Consider the following 7,500-nt stretch of genomic DNA (forward strand, 5'->3'; position numbering starts at 1 on the left):
ACTTTTAGAGAAACTTAAATCTTTGTTGAATCTTTGTATGAATCGTGGCAGTGTCTCTTTCAGAGTTTTTTGGATGGAGCGTCTTATGCTTTTAACTTACAAACTTTTAGACGTAAACTAAATGGAATGTGTGCATGCGTGCGTGCGTGCATGCAAGATGTGTTTTGATCAAGACTTTGCATGTGTGTGTGTGTGTGTGTGTGTGTGTGTGTGTGTGTGTGTGTGTGTGTGTGTGTGTTTGTATTTCTTCTTTTTTATGTCACAACAGATTTCTCTGTGTGAAATTCGGGCTGCTCTCCCCAGGGAGAGCGCGTCGCTACACTGAGAACGCTACCCCCCTTTTTTTTTTGTATTTTTTCCTGCGTGCAGTTTTATTTGATTTTCCTATCGTAGTGGATTTTTTCTACAGATTTTTCTGCCAGGGACAACCCTTTTATTGCCGTGGGTTCTTTTACTTGTGATATGTGCATGCTGCACACGGGACCTCTGTTTATCCTCTCATCCGAGCGTCCAGACCACCACTCAAGGTCTAGTGGAGGGGGAGAAAATATTGGCGATTGTGCCGTGATTCGAACCAGTGCGCTCAGATTCTCTCGATTCCTTGGCGGACGCGTTACCTCCAGGCCATCACATGGTCGTCGTCGTGGTGTGTGTGTGTGTGTGTGTGTGTGTGTGTGTGTGTGTGTGTGTCTGTGTCTGTGTCTGTGTCTGTGTGTGTGTGTCTATGTGTCTGTCTGTGTGTCTGTGTCTGTGTGTCTGTGATCAAGTAATGCAATACGCGTAGTCTTTAGATCTGTTTTATGCTTTTGTGCGTTAAATCATTATCTTTTTTCTTCTTCCTTTTGTAAGCTATTGCGCGCGCACGAGTGTGTTTGTGTGTGTGTGTGTGTGTGTGTGTGTGTGTGTGTGTGTGTGTGTGTGTGTGTGTGTGTGTGTGTGTGTGTGTGTGTTTAAAGTTTATTGTAAAGCGCTTCGAGCTCCCTTTAAGGGAGGAAATCGCTCAACAAGTATCCATTATTATTGTTATGATGATGATGACAATGATGATGATGATGATGACAATGAAGATGACCCCACCCTACCTCCCATAATTATGATTTTTTTTTTTAGGATAAGGAACACACACACACACACACACACACACACACACACACACACACACACACACACACACACACAAAACAGTTGTTGGGAGGAATGGTTAGTGCCATGTTGTTGTTGTTGTTGGTTTTTCTTTACAGCTCAAAGAATGGTTGTTTGTTCCAGTAGTGACCCCCCCCCCCCTCGCCTCCCCATCCCCCCACTCTTGGAATGAGACGTGAAAGCCCAAAATAGCCCTCGACAGGGGGGGGGGGGGGAACTTGTGGCTCGCGTTAGCAGTGTGTCAGGGTGATTGCTTTGTTTTGGCTGGCGGTAGAGTGTTGCACAATCTTCTTCTTCTTCTTCTTCTTCTGCCCAGAAGGGGACTCACCGACCAGAGCACATTCTTCCAGCCACTTTTCTGTAATCTTTTAACTCTCTCCATACGAACGGCGAAAGAGACGACGTTAACAGCGTTTCACCGCAGTTACCATCATCAAAATATTGCAAGCGGAAGGCTCTTATACTGAAGAGGTGAATGTTGACAAAGACTACCACAATTCTGACGACGGAAGCTAAATGTTGGGTCATTCAGACACCCGGCGCTGGACATCCGAGGGGTCTGTGTAGAGGAGAAGAGAGGACTGGCCGTACTGATTGAGTTAATCTTTCTGGGGCGAATGGGGTTTGTTCCAAAATTTGGACGTAGCATTTTTTTTTTTTTTTTTTTTTTTTTTTTTTTTTAACAAACCTTTAGGGAAGGGAAGGAGGAATGAAGCTTTGAGAAAGGTTAGGTGCAGAGGCTTTTTGAGAGCACACACAGACACACACACACACACACACACACACACACACACACACACACACACACACACGCACACACACATGGGCATTCATGGCAATGAAACTGCTGATAAAGCAAGTAAAAGAGGAGCACAAGATTCAGAAAAATCGACAGAAATACATGTCCGTCTTTCCGTAAAAGAGGCATACACTTTGTTAGAAAAATCAGCATGGGGTCGAAATCATAACCGATGGAAGGAAAAGTTTTTAAAACATACAGGGACATTATTCCCCGAGAATGTTATTAAAGAAAAGATACCGAATCCATCAGCTTGCTATACAAGATTAATAACCTCTACTTTCTTCCGTATGAAACTTGATGCGCTGAAGACAAAGTATAGTAAAAATGTTACATGCATCTGTGGTAAGCAGTTCAGCTTGCATCATTGTTTGTTTCACTGTCAGCAGTTACGTACCTTCTTGCCCAAGTATTTCAAAGAGAATAACTATTCTGCAGATGATTTTTGGAAAGTTACTTCTGATGAGGTTCTTATTGTCGAACTTTCACAAGCATTAGTTCATAGCCCTATTTCTACATTCCTTTAATGTACTTCAGAATTGTGTTAATGATTTCTGATTATTGTTATCATTATTGACTTGTTATTGTTAATTGTAATTGCATGTTAGTTATGCAATTTTGGTAGTTTTCTCCCTTTTCTGTTTTATTCATCCCTCTCCCGTCCCACGCCCCCCCCCCCCTTCCCCCTCCTACGTTTTTTTTGTTTGTTTGTTTTTTTGTTTTTGTTTTTTGGTGCGTTTTTTTGTTTGTTTTTGTTTTGTTTTTGTTTTGTTTTTGTTTTTTGTTGTTTTTTTTTAATCGTCTAATATCTAAATTAAAGAACGAACGAACGAACACACACACACACACGCACACACACACGCACGCACTTACACAAACACACGTATTTATGCGCGCACACACACACACACACACACACACACACACACATATATATATATGTTATACGCGAAAGTTAAATATTACAGAGGTGTGTGTGTGTGTGTGTGTGTGTGTGTGTGTGTGTGTGTGCGTGCGTGCGTGCGTGTGTGTGTGTATGTGCGTGCGTGCGTGCGTGCGTGCGTACGCGCGCGTGCGTGTGTGTGTGTAATCAGAGTTTTACATGCAACTGCTGCCACTGCCCTTTCTTAATCCTCCTTTGTTAATTCGAAACACGCATGATCCTTTACGCAGGTCAGGGGAACTGCTTCAAGAATTCGGAATACTCATGACAGAGGGAGGGAGGGAAGAGAGAGAGAGAGAGAGAGAGAGAGAGAGACAGAGACAGAGAGAGACAGAGAGAGAGAGAGCAAGGAAACAATACAGTTCTGCGAGAACAACAGCAACAACAACAATAGAGAAATGATCGAACTTTTCACACATTTTCATCCTATTTCTACATTCTTAATGTACTTAGAATTGTGTTTGTTTCTGTTTGCTTCATTATTGACTTTTGTTTTGTATTCATTTTTATGCATTTTGGTTTTCCTTTTCTTTTTTTCATCCTTCCCGCCCTCCTTTCCTGTTTTTTTTTTTTTTTGTTTGTTTTTTTTTATTAGTTTTTTTGTTTTTTTTTTTTTTTTTTTTCTTTTTTTTTTTCGTCTATTCACTGTGTACCTAATTCCGAACGATCTTACACACTACACATCACTACGCAAGTCCATTCTACTACCCTATCATTTAACCTTTTTGCCCACTACACACCACATCCATCCACCATTTTTATTTTCCTTTTACATTTTTTGTGTTTTGTTTCTTTTGTGTCTCTCTTTTTTTTCGTCGTGCTGCTCTGTACCCGGTCTTGTTGTGTTCATTTTCCTCCTGCTTGCCACTGCCCTTTCTTTCCTCCTTTTTATTCCCTTTCCTTTGTTTCCAGCCATTTTCTTCGTGCAGCTGTTCTCATGGTCTTTGTCTGTTTTCTTTTCCTTTCTTTTCTGTTCTTTTCTTTTTTGCTTCGTGATGACTTGTTAGGCTGTAGAAAGCGAGCCATCTGGTTTTTTGCTCGTGACGTGGTGGGTGAAAAAGCGGCAGGACGTGAAGAAGATTACAGAAATGTGCCTTCCACATCAAGTCGTGTAAGTATTATGTCAAGTCCCTCACAGCAGTAAGTTTATTCCGTGTTACGGAAGATGCCTGCTTTTTCTATGTAAACTGTACAGCGGGGTTTTTGATTATTACATTCATTTTTTTTGTTTTTTGTTTGCTTTGTATTTAGGAAGATATTCGAAGAATCTATTTCCGAAATGAGCATTGATGCCAGTTAAATGTCTCAAATCAAATCACGTTATTTATAGGTCTGTTTTTTGGGGGTTTTTTTTACCCGTCCGACTCATTCCGGGGTTACTGTATGCCATAGCTTCATGTGAGAAAAAAAACCTTTGTGTGTGACTGGGGTTCATGTGAGGAGACCTTTGTTGTTTTGAGTTCATGTGAGAAGGCCCTTAGCTGTATTTTGAGGCTAATATGAGTCGTCCCATAGGTGTGTCTGGGGTTTGTGTGAGATGACCCTCGGGTGTGTTTGGTGCTTATGTGAGGAGAGCCTTAGGTGTGTTTGGTGTTTATGTGAGGATACCCTTAGGTGTGTTTGGTGTTTATGTGAGGAGACCCTTAGGTGTGTTTGGTGTTTATGTGAGGAGACCCTTAGGTGTGTTTGGGAGTTATGTGAGGAGACCGTTAGGTGTGTTTGGGAGTCACGTGAGGAGACTCTTAGGTGTGTTTGGGAGTCATGTGAGGAGATTCTTAGGTGTGTTGGGAGTCATGTGTGAAGACTCTTAGGTGTGTTGGGAGTCGTGTGAGGAGACCCTTAAGTGTGTTTGGTGTTTATGTGAGGAGATCCTTAGGTGTTTTGGGAGTCATGTGATAAGAGCCTTAGGTGTGTTTGGTGTTTATGTTAGGAGACCCTTAGGCGTGTTTGGGAGCCTTGCGAGAAGACCGTTAGGTGTGTTTGGGAGTCATGTGAGGAGACCCTCAGGTGTGTTTGGTGTTTATGTGAGGAGATCCTTAGGTGTGTTGGGAGTCATGTGAGGAGACCCTTAGGTGTGTTTGGTGTTTATGTGAGGAGATCCTTAGGTGTTTTGGGAGTCATGTGAGGAGACCCTTAGGTGTGTTTGGGAGTCATGTGAGGAGATCCTTAGGTGTGTTTGGGAGTCATGTGAGGAGATCCTTAGGTGTGTTTGGGAGTCATGTGAGGAGACCCTTAGGTGTGTTTGGGAGTCATGTGAGGAGATCCTTAGGTGTGTTTGGTGTTTATGTGAGGAGATCCTTAGGTGTGTTGGGAGTCATGTGAGGAGACCCTTAGGTGTGTTTGGTGTTTATGTGAGGAGATCCTTAGGTGTGTTTGGGAGTCATGTGAGGAGACCCTTAGGTGTGTTTGGTGTTTATGTGAGGAGATCCTTAGGTGTTTTGGGAGTCATGTGAGGAGACCCTTAGGTGTGTTTGGGAGTCATGTGAGGAGACCCTTAGGGGAGTCATGTGAGGACATCCTTAGGTGTGTTTGGGAGTCACGTGAGGAGACTCTTAGGTGTGTTTGGGAGTCATGTGAGGAGACCCTTAGGTGTGTTTGGGAGTCATGTGAGGAGATCCTTAGGTGTGTTGGGAGTCATGTGTCAAGACCCTTAGGTGTGTTGGGAGTCATGTGTCAAGACCCTTAGGTGTGTTGGGAGTCATGTGAGGAGATCCTTAGGTGTGTTTGGTGTTTATGTGAGGAGACCCTTAGGTGGGTTTGGGAGTCATGTGAGGAGACCCTTAAGTGTGTTTGGGAGTCATGTGAGAAGACCCTTAGTTGTGTTTGGGAGTGTCATGTGAGGAGACCCTTAGGTGTGTTTGGGAGTCATGTGAGGAGACCCTTAGGTGTATTTGGGAGTCATGTGAGGAGACCCTTAGGTGTGTTTGGTGTTTATGTGAGGAGACCCTTAGGTGTGTTTGGTGTTGGTGTTTATGTGAGGAGACCTTTAGGTGTGTTTGGGAGTCATGTGAGGAGACCCTTAAGTGTGTTTGGGAGTCATGTGAGAAGACCCTTAGTTGTGTTTGGGAGTGTCATGTGAGGAGACCCTTAGGTGTGTTTGGGAGTCATGTGAGGAGACCCTTAGGTGTGTTTGGGAGTCATGTGAGAAGACCCTTAGTTGTGTTTGGGAGTGTCATGTGAGGAGACCCTTAGGTGTGTTTGGTGTTTATGTGAGGAGACCCTTAGGCGTGTTTGGGAGCCTTGCGAGAAGACCGTTAGGTGTGTTTGGGAGTCATGTGAGGAGAGCCTTAGGTGTGTTTGGTGTTTATGTGAGGAGACCCTTAGGTAGGTTTGGGAGTCAAGTGAGGAGACCCTTAAGTGTGTTTGGGAGTCATGTGAGAAGACCCTTAGGTGTGTTTGGGAGTGTCATGTGAGGAGACCCTTAGGTGTGTTTGGGAGTCATGTGAGGAGACCCTTAGGTGTGTTTGGTGTTTATGTGAGGAGACCCTTAGGTGTGTTGGGAGTCATGTGAGGAGACCCTTAGGTGTGTTTGGGAGTCATGTGAGGAGACCCTTAGGTTCTTCTGAGAAGACAGACCACATATGTCATTCATTTTCCTTCACAGAGATGAGTCTTGAAGAAATGGTGTGCTCACACTTTGTTTTCTTCGGCGAACACTGCAGGCGTCTGTCTGTGGACCTCAGGTCTGTTTCTTTGACAGCCAGGGTGTATTGAACAAAGGAGATAATATAAAGATGCTGTCCCCTCTTAAAGAGTCAACACGAGATGAGTCTGTGTGGTATCAACGTTCCCATCTTTATAATGTGATGGACTCGGGGTAAGGGTAGGGTTGGAGTGGAGTGGAGATAGGGGTAAGGGTATGGTTGGAGTGGAATGAGGAATTAAGAGTAGTAAAAGGTTGCAGGTTCTCGTGCAGGCAGGAGCATATGAAAGCGGACGCCCTTTCAGTTGTTTATTTACTACAGCTATTACATACAGGAAAACAGTGCAGCCATACGTAGCGAGATGCTGTTGTGGGAACGACACTTTTGTAGCCGTGTACCGAGTGGTTACTGAAGGGGTACGGACGGTACAAAAGAACTAAACTAATTAATTGATTGATTGAAAGGATAGACAAGATCCCACGCACAGGCCAGGAACATATAGAGGCCAGTCACAAATGGGTTTTCTATTGTTTTATTTACATAAAAAGAGAAGACCTAAAAGAAGAAGACAACTAGGAGAAGAACTAAGAAGAAGAGAAGATAAAAAGAGAAGAAGACAGTGCAGCCATACGTAGCGAGGTGTCACTGTTGTGACTTCCACACCCGAGCCAGCCGTGGCCAGCACCTGCTCTCTTTGTCTCTTGCTGTGTCGCGGGCAGTGTGTCGGGTGTGTTCTCACAACAGTGACACCTCGCTACGTATGGCTGCACTGTCTTCTTCTCTTTTTATCTTCTCTTCTTCTTCTTAGTTCTTCTCCTAGTTGTCTTCTTCTTTTAGGTCTTCTCTTTTTATGTAAATAAAACAATAGAAAACCCATTTGTGACTGGCCTCTATATGTTCCTGGCCTGTGCGTGGGATCTTGTCTATCCTTTCAATCAATCAATTAATTAGTTTAGTTCTTTTGTACCGTC

At 43.7% G+C, this 7,500-nt stretch overlaps 1 protein-coding gene across 1 annotated transcript in view; it reads left to right on the forward strand.

Annotated features, from left to right (window-relative positions):
- Positions 1–7,500, forward strand: part of LOC143297096 (gonadotropin-releasing hormone receptor-like) — a 201,175-nt gene that overhangs the window by 14,068 nt on the left and 179,607 nt on the right. The gene's annotated exons all lie outside the window — the stretch shown is intronic.

Source organism: Babylonia areolata, chromosome 22, assembly GCF_041734735.1.
Source record: "Babylonia areolata isolate BAREFJ2019XMU chromosome 22, ASM4173473v1, whole genome shotgun sequence".
NCBI lineage: Eukaryota > Metazoa > Mollusca > Gastropoda > Neogastropoda > Buccinidae > Babylonia > Babylonia areolata.